Raw genomic sequence first — 12766 nt, forward strand, 5'->3', positions numbered from 1 at the left:
TAGATGGTGTTAATGGACTACATAATGGTAGACAGTATAATAGGAAGAGTTAAGGATGTACATGTTCTAAGGGGAGAGAGTAGAGGAATATCAGATAATTTTTTGGTGGAAGGCAAGTTGAGAGTGGAGGATAGATGGAGAAAGAGGAAAAGGACAAAAGGTATGGAGGTGCTTAGGGTGGACTCTTTAAATGAGAAGGAAAAGGAGGAGTACAAGAAGCTGAAAGAGGAGTGAAGAATAAAGTAGAACTAGGAGTGGAGGAGGAATGGGGATGGTTCAAGGAGGGAGTCACAAAGTTTGCAAAGATGGTGCGTGGAACAAGAACGATGGGAGGAAACGGAAGGAAGGGTAGTAAGTGGTGGGATGAGGAAGCAAAGAAGGTTGTAGAAGAGAAGCGAGCTTTCACAGATTGGTTACAAAATAGGACGAGGGAATCATATGAGGGGTACAAAGAGAAGAGGAGAGCAGATGTGAAATGGGGTAAGAGTATGACAGAAATTTTTGAAATTAATAAAAAGATGTTTTGAAAAAAAATTAAGAGGAAGAGGAGGTGAATCAAGTAGAGAAGAAAAGGTAAAAGGTGCAGATGGAGAGATGATAATGGAAGAGAAGGCAGCAAGAAGATGGGCAGAGTATTTTAGGGAGTTGCTAAATGTGAAGGAAGATAGGGAGGGAAAGATGGTTGCAGTGGGAAGTGCTAAGAAAATGACTGATGAGTGAGGAAAATGGAAAATAAATAAGGAAGGATGAAGTGAAGGCAGTTAAGATGATGAGAGCATGTAAGGTACCTGGTCTGGATGGATGCCATGCATAGTGTCTGAAAAAAGGTACAGTGATGGTGGACTGGCTGGTGAGGTTATTTAATGTTTGTTGGAGAGAGGGTACAGTGCCGGAGGACTGGAGGAATGCCTGTATAGTTCCACTCTACAAGGGAAAAGGGGATAAGTGTGAGTGTAGTAGTTTCAGAGGGATTAGCTTGTCAAGTGTAGTTGGGAAGGCTTATGGGAGGATCTTGATTGAGAGGACCAGTAGAGGAACAGAGGGAGTAATTGGTGAGGAACAGTGTGGATTTAGGACAGGTAGAGGTTGTGTAGACCAGATTTTTGTGGTAAGACAGATATGTGAGAAAGCTATAGGAAAAGGTAAGGATGTATTTTGGGCTTTTATACATGCATACATATACCAAGGCTCTTTCCCCCTTACAAGGGAGGTAGCCAAAAAGGGAAAGGCATAAAATCATTTCCACCTATTCCATCCCTGAATACACTCCACACCCCTCCACCCTCCCTCCCATCTGAGCACCTCCTGGATGACGGGTCATCCCTGCACCTTGTCCACTGCCCTGGGTCAGAAGCAGTGTCACAAGACACAGCACATACACAGCAAGGCCGCTTCATTAAAAAGGCGACCCCCCCTCTCCGTCCCCCCATGCATAAAAGGAGAGGATGGGGAGAAATCCCTTCGGGCTGCATCAATTTTGCTCTCACATACTACCTCACCCCCCACCCCCCTGCCCATTCCACCTCATGCAATCACATCATCATCCATATACAACCATTCTCCATTCACCCCTGTCTTCTGTCCTCTCCCGTCCTTCCTCAACAGACATTCCCCTCTTCCCCAAAGTCCCCTTCACCCCATCCATCCACTTCATCCTAGGACGTCCCCTCATGTTCTCTCCCTCCACATCTGCCTTCCATACCTTTATAGATCTGGAAAAGGCCTATGGCAGGGTAGACAGGAAGGTACTGTGGGAGGTTTTGCAGATATGCAGGATAGGAGGAAAGCTTTTAGGTGCTGTCAGGAGTTTTTATGAGAGTATTAGAGCATGTTTCAGGATTAGAAATGGAGAGAGTGAGTGGTTGAAGGTAAAGGTGGGCTGTTCAATTTATACATTGATGGGGTGGTACGAGAGGTAAATGCAAGGGTAGTGGGTCAGGTATTGGAGATGGTTAAAGAAAATGGAGAAAAGTGGGAGGTGAGCCAGCTGTTGTTTGCGGACGACACTGCGCTTGTTGCAGGATCAGAGAAGGGATTGAGGAAGTTAGTGACAGAGTTTGGGAGTGTGAAAGAAGAAAGTTGAAGATAAATGTGGGTAAAAGTAAGGTGATGAAATGTACAATGGGTGAAAGTGGCAGCAGACTGGAAGTGAGCATTAACCCTTTCCATATGGTGCCGCATACGTAGGCAGCATGAGGAGCAAGTGGATACGCGAGGCTGCCATATCGGCGTCTTGATTATATTTATTGTAGTTGCCCCTGCATAATGACATACTCTCTAAACTGTCTTCTTCACATTTTCTATGGTTATCAAAATTCACGGGTGAAAGAGAGAACGATCGATATAAGCGGTGACTATATTTTATGATGCGAGTATTATTACGACACATTGTATGTCTGGCAGCTAATGCTGCCCACGAGATTTTGGCCCGTACTGAAGAGGTTAAGGGAGGAAGGAAGTGGACAGCTTTAGATACTTGGGTGCAAATGTGGCAGGAAAGGGAGGAGTGGAGGTGGAGGTAGAATGTACATTGAGAGAAGTGAGTAAATGCCTTGGTGGATTAAAAAGTGTAATGAGAAACAGACATTTGGGAATGGATGCTAAGAGGAGACTGTATGAAGGAGTGATTGTGCCAACAGCACTGTATGGGACAGAAACATGGAACATAAGAGAGGAAGAGAGAAGGATTTTGAATGTGTCTGAGAAGTATGATGGGGGTTACTAGGCTAGATAGAGTGAGAAGTGAGGAGGAGAATGGGGGTAGTAAGGGAGTTGGGAGATAGGGTGGATGAAAGAGTATTAGGATGGTTTGGACACATGGAAACAATGAGTGAAGAAAGACAAGTAAAAGAGGTATGGAGGGAGTGAACATGAGGGGGCGACCTAGGATGAGATGGATGGATGGGGTGAAAGGGGCTTTGGGGAAGAGGGGAATGTCTGTTGAGGAAGGATGGGAGAGGACAGAAGACGGGAGAATGGAAAATGGTTGTATAAGGATGATGTGATGGATGGGGGGTGAGGTAGTATGTATGAGAACAATTTTGACACAGCCCAAATGGATTTCTCCCTGTCTTCTCCTTTTCTGCATGAGGGGATGGAGAGGGGGGGATTGCCGATTTAATGAAGCAGTCTTGCTGTGGATGTGTTGTGTCTTGAGTCACTGCTTCTGACCCAGGGCAGTAGACAAGATGCAGGGATGACCCATCATCCAGGAGTTGCCAAGATAAGAGAGAGGGTGGAGGGGAAATAGATTCAATTTGGAAGTAGGTAGAAACAACTTTGCCAACCGTGTAGTTAATGAATGGAATAAACTTCCTGCACAGGTAGTGCAATGTAGTTCAGTTCGAAGCTTTAAGAATCATTTAGATAAATACCTAAGTAAGATGCTGTAATGATTATAATTTATCTTATATTATTTGTTTTTGTTTTGTTATCATTTGTCTGTCTGATTTTCATTTATTATTTGTTATATGTCAATTTATTATTATTTACTATTTACCTGTTTGTTTATTATCTAACTATACCTATGCATTTATATATGTATTTTATTTGTTATTTACATTATTATAGTTTTTATTTATTATTTTATTATTAATATGATTTTTTTTTTGCATCCGACCTAGATATGGACCAAAAGGTCTCCTGTCGGCATGCTCCGCCTTTGTAATCCTTTGTGTATTAGGGATGAAATGGGTGGGAATGGTTTTTATGCCTTGTTTTTTTTTATTTTTTTTTTGCTACCTCCCCTGTAAGGGGGAAAAAGCCTTTGGTATGTGTATGTATGTATGTATGGAGGTAATATCAATTCAGGTTTTCTGTTTGATATACTCCTAGGATGAGGTGGATGGATGGGGTGAAGGGGGCTTTGGGGAAGAGAGGAATGTCTGTTGAGGAAGGACGGGAGAGTACAGAAGACAGGGGAGAATGGTTGTATATGGATGATGTTGTGATGCATGAGGTGGAATGGAGGGTTAGGTAGTATGTGTGAGCAAATTTTGACGCAGCCCGAAGGGATTTCTCCCTGTCTTCTCCTTTATGCATGGGGGGATGGAGAGGGGGGGTCGCCAATTTAATGAAGCGGCCTTGCTGTGGATGTGCTGTGTCTTGCGACACTGCTTCTGACCCAGGGCAGTGGACAAGGTGCAGGGATGACCCGTCATCCAGGAGGTGCTAAGATGAGAGGAAGGGTGGAGGGGTGAGGAGTGTATTCAGGGATGGAATGGGTGGGAATGATTTTATGCCTTTTCCTTTTTGGCTACCTCCCTTGTAAGGGGGAAAAAGCCTTGGTATATGTATGTACGTATGTATATTCTGACTGTTACTTGTACCTTTTCAACCTAGCAGGGGGTGAGGTTTTCCCCGACCCTCCATGAATCTTGTTTCAAGGTCTTGTAGGCTTGCCCTTTCAGTCTTGTCTGCCAAAAAAAAAAAAAAAGAGGGAGGCATGACTTGGGGGGGGGGGGGAAGGATCCTGTTAAACCCCAATAATCTCTTGTTGGTGGAACCCTGGAAAAATGCCCCTTGAGGGTAACTCATTGAAAACACACCACTGGTAGAATTCCATTAATAATCCCCCTCATTTTGAAAACCCCATCAAAGTACTTATCTGAGAAAACTTTGACAAGAACCTCCTTACTAAAGAATCTATACATCAAGGTCTTTTTCCTCCTTATATGCGAGGTAGCCAAATCAAGAGGCATGCACTCAAAGAAATCCTTGGGAAAAATCCTGAGAATATTACTAATTTAGCCACATGCTTACAGCTCTGCCTTAAAATGGCAGAATGCATTAACACCAAAAATGTTATTTTTGCAATTTTGGTATCTGGAATCAACGAAGATGAACCTTGTTGTGGTGGTTGTTGTTGTCGTTCCCTAGACTGTCTGTCCGAGCAGTCCCGTCTCCCCAAGGAATGCCATAGCCGAAACTGGGTTTTCCCACAAATCCTTTATAGAGCGTATGTTGTGTTGTTTGCGTGCATGATTGTGTATAATGCAGTCTTCCATTATGTGTTGTATGGTATGGGGTGAAGTGTTACATCCTGGGCAGCTGTTCACAATGCGGTCATCAAGCCTCTTCTGGTAGCTTAGAAGTGCTGGGTGGTGACCGCACCGCAGTCTGGCCAAGTGGACTCTGTCCTTTCGTGGGAGAGAGGATTCAGAAGGGTGGATATCAGGGGGTCTGGCATGCAGCAGTGTGTTGTCTTTCAGTGTGTTAATGGAGCGGTGAGTGATATGATTATGAATATGTTTCCGGAGGCTGGTATTTGGTGGTTGTGGAGGAAGAGAAGAGAGTATTTGTGCGTGATAAAGGTCTTTGGGTGTTGTTTTAATGTTTCTTGGTGTGTGTGGGTGTTCTGCTATGTAGTGTAGCGGGTGTAATGTGTTTGTGGTGGCTGCGGCAAGTGTTTGTGTGCCTCTCATGTCGAGGTGGTCCTTGACTTTGAGGACTTTTGTTTCATGGTGTAAATGGTCTGTAGGTGTTGTATTTGTGCAGCCTGTAATTGTTTTTAGGGCTTTGTTTTGTATGATTTGAAGGGTGTTGTGGTGTGTCTCACTGAGATTAGGAGCCCATGCAGGACTCGCATAATTCAACACTGAGCGTATGCATTGTTTGTATATTGTTATATTAGTTTCTTTGTTTTGTCCAAATGTTGTTCCAGTGATTGACTTGAGTGCGTTAAGTCTGGGTGTGCATTTGTTTTTTATGTTTGTGATGTGTTGTTTGAAAGACATGGATGTATCGTATGTTACACCAAGAATTTTCAGTGTGTTTGTGTGTGGTATTAGAGTGTTGTTGTCCAGTTTGTGAGAAGTGTTGCTGTAGATTTGGTTGGAGCTATTTTGAGTCTGTTTGTGATGAACCATGTGTTGAGTGTGTCAAGGTATGGCTGGATTATTTCTGCAGCTTTGTCTGTGGTACGATGTGTGCATGTGATTGTTATGTCGTCTGCGTAGGAAGAGATTTGTATTTCTGAGGTGTCTGGCGTGGGTAAGTCATGCATGTATAGATTAAATAGTGTGGGGGATAGAACTGAGCCCTGTGGTACTCCGTTCTTAATGTTTCTGATGTGCGATGATTGGCCATTATATGACACGTAAGCATTCCTACCTGCCAGATAATTGGCCAGCCATCTTTTGGTGTTATTGTGCATGTCTGTGTTATATATTTTATTTGTTAGGTTGTGGCGGGGGATAGCATCAAAAGCTTTACTAATGTCTAATGTTATAAGAAGTGTTCTTTGGTGGGGCCAATCTGAATTGATGCCATCTAAAATTCTTTGTGAGGTTTGTCAGAAGAGTGTTTGTGGAGTGTAGTGGCCTAAAACCGTGTTGTGAGTCAGCAAGGGGAATATGTGGTGTGACAAGTTTAAGTATTAGGCGTTCAATGACTTTAGAGGGGGTGCAGAGAAGTGTGATTGGGCAGTGCGATGTTGGGATTGTTGGGTCTTTGTTCGGTTTTGGAATGGTGATTATTTTACCATGCTTCCAGATGTCGGGTATAGTGTTGTGTGAATAGCTGTAGTTTGCAATGTTTGTGAGTGTGTGTATACCTTGTGGTCCAATGTGTTTTAGGTGGATGTTGCTTATGTTATCAGGGCCACAGGCAGATGAGTGCTTGAGACTATGTATTATGAGTTTTGTCTGACTGTCTATGAAGGGTATATAGTCTGAGTCTGTGGGAAAGTCTTTCTTACGTCGAATGGTGCGTCGGTCGTCAGGGTGAGAAGTGAGATGGCTTGTCTGTGCAAAATGACGTATGAGTGCGTTTGCTTGTTGTCTGTTTGAGGGTAGATTATCTGTTGTTGTGATTATTGCTGTGTGAGAGCGTGTAGTGTTACTGTTGGATAGTGTAATGCTGTTGAGTGTTTTGTACAATTTGCTGGTGTTTGTTTTGTGATCAAGTGTATTGATAAAGTTTTGCCAATTTTGTGTTTTTTGTTCATGTATTTTATTGGCAATCACAGTGTTTAGTGTTTGTATTTGGTCTGCTATGTTTTGAGGGATAGGTGTGGGGGTACCGTGTTTAAGTGTGTCACGTTGTCTGATGAGGCTTTGGATTTCTGGTGTGAAGTTGGGGTTGTGTGATTTTCTGTTGCCTCTAGGGATGTATCTCTTGTCTGCATTTTGTATGATTGTATTAAAAGTGTGCACAGCATTGTTTATGTTTGTGATTGGTGTACTGTTAAGCGTTTCAAAATGTTGTTCTGTCTCTTCAGTAAAAGCTTCCCAGTTAGCTCTCTTGTAATTGGTGTAAGTGTGTCTGTGGCCAACTGGGGTGCATCTTGTTTTGGTGGTGATGATGATTGGAAGGTGGTCAGAGCCAAGGGTTCCGACCACTCTCCATGATGTTGTTGGGGTTAGGCAGGGGGAGCAAAAGGTGATATCAGGAGAGGAGGGAGTGTAGAGGGCTTGGTGTGGGATATGTGTATGATTATGTGTGTTGTTCATGATAGTCAATGAGTCAAACTGAGTCTGTATATCAAGCCTTCTGTCTGTGTCAGGGTTGTCGACATACCAGGCAGACGACTTGGCGTTGAAGTCTCCACCCATGATCAGGTTGGGGATTGAGGCTAGTTGGCTAAAATGAGGCCTGAAGGTGTCTGGAACTGTGGGGGATGATTGGGGGGGAATGTACATGTTAACTATTGTCAGTGTTGATTTGTTGCCTGTGTGGATTCGAATGGATTGGATTTCTGTTGTGTTATCTGTGGTAGGGAGGAGAATTTTGGTTGTGGCACTTGTGTCCACAAAACAGATGGAGTGATGGATCAGGGTGATGAGTCCACCGCCATAGCCGTCAGTCCGGTCTTGTCTGATGGTGGTGTAATTATGAAATGATGGTGTTTTGTGTGAGTGTCTTAATTTTGTATCTTGTAAAATTGCAATGTGTATGTTGTGTTGTTTAAGAAAGTGTTCAAGTTCATGTTTTTTCGGGTTAATACCGTCAATGTTGTGTTGTAACATGTTGATGTTGTGTGTTTCGTATGTGTTGTATATTGCCGTTTGGGGTTGAGGTTGGGGTGGTAGTGGGGAAGGTGTAGGATCTGGGTCAGAGGGGGGGAAAGGAGAGATCGGGGACAAAGGAAGGGGAGTACTAATTGGGGGTAAGGGCAGAGGGAAATTGGGAGTGGGTGAGGGTGCTGGCTGTGGTTTGGGAGGTGGGAGTGGAGTTACCGGAGGGCAGGTAGAACATGTCCAAGTGTTTGTGTATTGGTTTGTGTCAGCAAGTGTTGTACAAGTGAGGTGGGCCCAGTTTTTGCACATATTGCACTGAACTGAGCCCTTTGTCTGTCTGCTCGAAGTAATGGGTTTAGAGCATGTTGGGCATGTGTATTTTGTGGTGGGCCCAGGATTGCTCTCTACATCTCCAGCTAAAAGTAGAAGAAGAGGGGTGATCGCCGGAAAATCACCCCTCGGTGCAGAAAAAACGTAATATTGCATGTTGGGAAAAAGGATTGTGGTACTCCCCAAGGTAGGCGTAGCTCCTCTTGGGGATCGGTGCCACCTGCGTAGAGCCGGTGGCCAGGGGTGGTTGCTGCCGTTTGGCCCCCAACTCTTGGGGTTGGGGGGTGGTCCCACGACGTAGACGCTGCAGCTCCAGGACCAGATGAACCTTGTTCTTAAAGTGGACTAATCCTGTAAGTAGTATGAGATAAAGGTAGGACTTTGCCATGGCTGTTCAATTTATACATGAATGGGGTGGTCCAAAAGGTAAATGCAAGGGTAATAGGCCATTTGAGCAGTAGGCGTCACTCAAGTCGGATCAACTGGGGTAGCTGCTTCAAACAGTGAGATGGTGAGTGGTTGCTTCAGTGATCAGCATTGAAGAGGTGCAATCTCTACATAACAAAATTGTTGCCTTAGAGAAGACTGAAGGCCTTAAAGAGTAGAATTGAGTTATTTGCTTGAAGACCCAAAACACAGACTACAAACCATGTTTGGAACCTGGGTGGAAAAGGGTGACAAAACCTGAAGAGAGGGTAAAAAGCCCTCGCCAGACCCAGACCCACTTGAATGCAGAAACTTGTTTCAAGCTCTTGCTTATTTATGAGAAGAAACAAAGAAAATATAAGAGAAGAAGGATATGGCAGTCACTAGATCCCTGCCCACAGCTAAGATTTTGGTTGAAGGAGATAGACAGGTGCAGTATTTAAAATGGGGCTTTCTGTTACAAGATAGGAAACATAGGACCCAAGTGTGTTTCCCTGGGGCAGCGATAGGTGATGTTAGAGAGAGGATTGAAGAGTGTATAGTTGGGGAAGGTGTGAAACCCATCGTTTGAGTGCTGGTGGGAATGACATAGATAAGTTAGGGAGTGAGGAATTGTTTGTGTGGTTTCAGGATGTGCTAGATAAGATTAGGAATAAGGGAGGGGTTCCTGTTGTATGTGGAATCCTTCTGAGGCATAGAGTTGGAGGCATGTGGCATTCCAGGGCTATTGCAATAAATTGCAAGCTGCAAACTATTGTAAGGCATTTGTTGACAACTGGGATCACTTTTATGGTAAGAATCATCTATATACAAAAGATGGGGTGCACTTGGATTTGCAGAAGGCATTCGACAAAGTACCACAAAAAAATTAGTAAGAAAAATTGAAATAATAGGAGGAATACAAAGTAAGCTGCTGGGATGGATGAAGGATTTCTTAACTAGGAGAAAAATGAGAGTGGTACTTAAAGACAAAAACTCGAACTAGGAAGATGTGAAAAGTGGTGTCCTGCAAGGCTCTGTATTGGCTCCATTAATGTTTGCCATATATATAGATGATATGGATGAAGGAGTAAATTGTTACTTGAACTTCTTTGCTGACAATGCCAAATTACTAAAGAGAGTAAGAACAGAAGAAGATTGCAAATCGCTGCAAGAAGACTTGAACAAAATATGGGAATGGAGTTGTAGATAATAAATCATACGAAAATTGACTAAAACACATGAATCTGTTTTCCCTAAAAAAGCGTAGACTCAGAGGTGACTTGATACAGGTCTTTAAGATTTTAAAGGGAATTGACAACATCAAAAGTGACAATTTTTTTACATTGAATGAGAATCAGACAAGAAACAATGGTCTCAAACTGTCCGGAAATAGATTCAATTTGGAAGTAGGTAGAAACAACTTTGCCAACCGTGTAGTTAATGAATAGAATAAACTTCCTGCACAGGTAGTGCAATGTAGTTCAGTTCGAAGCTTTAAGAATCATTTAGATAAATACCTAAGTAAGATGCTGTAATGATTATAATTTATCTTATATTATTTGTTTTTGTTTTGTTATCATTTGTCTGTCTGATTTTCATTTATTATTAGTTATATGCCAATTTATTATTATCTACTATTTACCTGTTTGTTTATTATTTAACTATACCTATGCATTTATTTATGTATTTTATTTGTTATTTACATTATTATAGTTTTTATTTATTATTCTATTATTAATATGATTTTTTTTTTCGCATCCGACCTAGATATGGATCAAAAGGTCTCCTGTCGGCATGCTCCACCTTTGTAATCCTTTGTAACATTAAAAAATGTAGCATAATAGAATTTGGAAAAAGCAAAAACAGAGTATCAAGCCAATATGAAATTGGAAACAAAGAAGTCAAAAAAGTTGATAAGAACATAAGAAAATTAGAAAGAATCCAAAGAGCAGCGACAAAAATGTCACCAACACTGTCAAATCTGACATACGAACAAAGATTGGAGAAATTACATCTGTCAACACTGGAACAGAAGAGAAAGAGGTGATTTGTTGACCATTTACAGAATTATGAAAGGGATGGAAATTCTTGATAGAAACAACTTATTAAAGTGAAACAGAAGAGAAACAAGAGGACATGAAAAGAAACTAAAGAACGACAGCTACAGAAGAGACCTGAAAAGAAAAGAAAAAATAGCTTCCCACATATAGTGATTGATGTCTGGAACAAACTAAACGGAGAAACAGTGAATGCCAGAACTATACACGATTTTAAGAATAAACTGGATGTGGAGAGATACGAAAACGGGTCACTATGAGCATAGTTTTCATCCCGTAAAATACAACTAGGTAAATAATTGTCGCCCAGAGGATTTCAGCTCCTTGTTGAATCACTTGAGCAAGAAGTAGGCATCCTGCAAGTTTTTTTTGGGTAGCTTATGTGGGAGTTGCATGGGAAATATTGGAATATAGTTTAGGCAATAGGAACAACTCAGTGAGGGATTGTGTAAAGAATCACCAAATCAGGTGGAGGGAAGATAAACTAAAAGTTTACTATACAATCAGCGGAAGCATAATAAATAAAACTTATTTACTGTGAGGTAAAGCATGTGTAGAGAGATTTGATATTATAGCTATTACTGAATCCTGGATTAATATGGCTGATAGACACTTCCTTCTGGAAATCGAGATAGAAGGATTCAAGTTTATTTTATTTTTTTTAAGAAAGACTGGGTTGGCAGGAGTGGGTGAGGAGTGGCACTTTTTGTTAAAAATACAATAAACTGCATTATCAACAATTCGATTAAGGAAGAGGATAGTACAGAATCTATTTGGGTGGAGATTAGGCAAGAATAAGAAACTTATTATTGGTGTCCTATATAGACCTAACCTCAGCATTGAACAGACTGATCCCCTGATTAATTAAATTCATTGGGCGTCCCAGTGCAAAAACATTGTGATCATAGGAGATTTTGATTATAGAATCATTGACTAGGAAATTTTAGTAGGAGATCAGAAAGCGAAATTTTTCTTAACTGTACAAGATAATTTACTAAATCAAATGAATACCGATCCTACGAGGGGGAGAATATCCTGGACTTACTCTTCTAATAATGAGCACCTAACTAGTAACATAAAAATAGGAGGTAGTCTAGGCTCTAGCAATCATCAAAAAATAAGATTTAATATTATTTGGGAAGAATTAAAAAGTACAAATTACATTCAAGTACTGGACTTCAGGAGAGCCAATTTTGACAAGATGACTATATCTATATGAGACGTTTGATCATTTATGGGACCGACCCAGGGGGCTGTGATGGGGTCAAACATACAGTCAGTCCAGATGTCATTAGCATGGTTAGGGGTCAGGTCACGGAGGGTATGCATACCTTGGGTTAGGTCACTTGTGGGCGTGGGGTCAACAGACAGGTCAGAGATTTGATTGAAATGTATAGAAACCTAACAGATTCTAGATGCATGAAATAAATCTATTCCCCTCAAGTCAATAGGGAAGAATAGTAATACTTCCAAACGGATGACAGACAGACTGAAACATGAGATCAGAATGAAAAGAGGACTATGTAAGAATAAAAAATGGAGAAAACACCTTAGATCCAAATATAATGATATGGCAAAACTGGTTAAAAAGGATACGTGCACAGTGAAATGTAACTATGAAATTAAGGTTGCCAGACAAGCAAGATCCTACCCAAAGGGCTTCTTTCATCTCTACAGAACAAAAAATGAGGAAAGGATAGGCCCAATTCAAAATGACGAAAATGTCATGATAGAATTGGAGGAAAAAATGAGTGAGGCATTTAATGAATATTTTTCTCTCTGTGTTTACTAAGGAGTGGTTAGATAAAGTACCTGACTGCGATCCGATTTTCAGTGGGGATGAATAAAATAGACTATCTAATATCACCATTAGTAAGGTAGAAGTAGTCAAGCAGATTGAAAGACTTAAAGCTACAGAATCCCCGGGTCCAGATGAAATATCTAATGTCAGCAGACACTGGCTTTGTGGCTGTTGCTTGGGGGCAGGCAAACATTGTTCCTGTTTTCAAAAAG

This window comes from Oratosquilla oratoria, chromosome 5, assembly GCF_046742065.1.
Source record: "Oratosquilla oratoria isolate Oo_2021 chromosome 5, ASM4674206v1, whole genome shotgun sequence".
NCBI classification, from domain to species: domain Eukaryota; kingdom Metazoa; phylum Arthropoda; class Malacostraca; order Stomatopoda; family Squillidae; genus Oratosquilla; species Oratosquilla oratoria.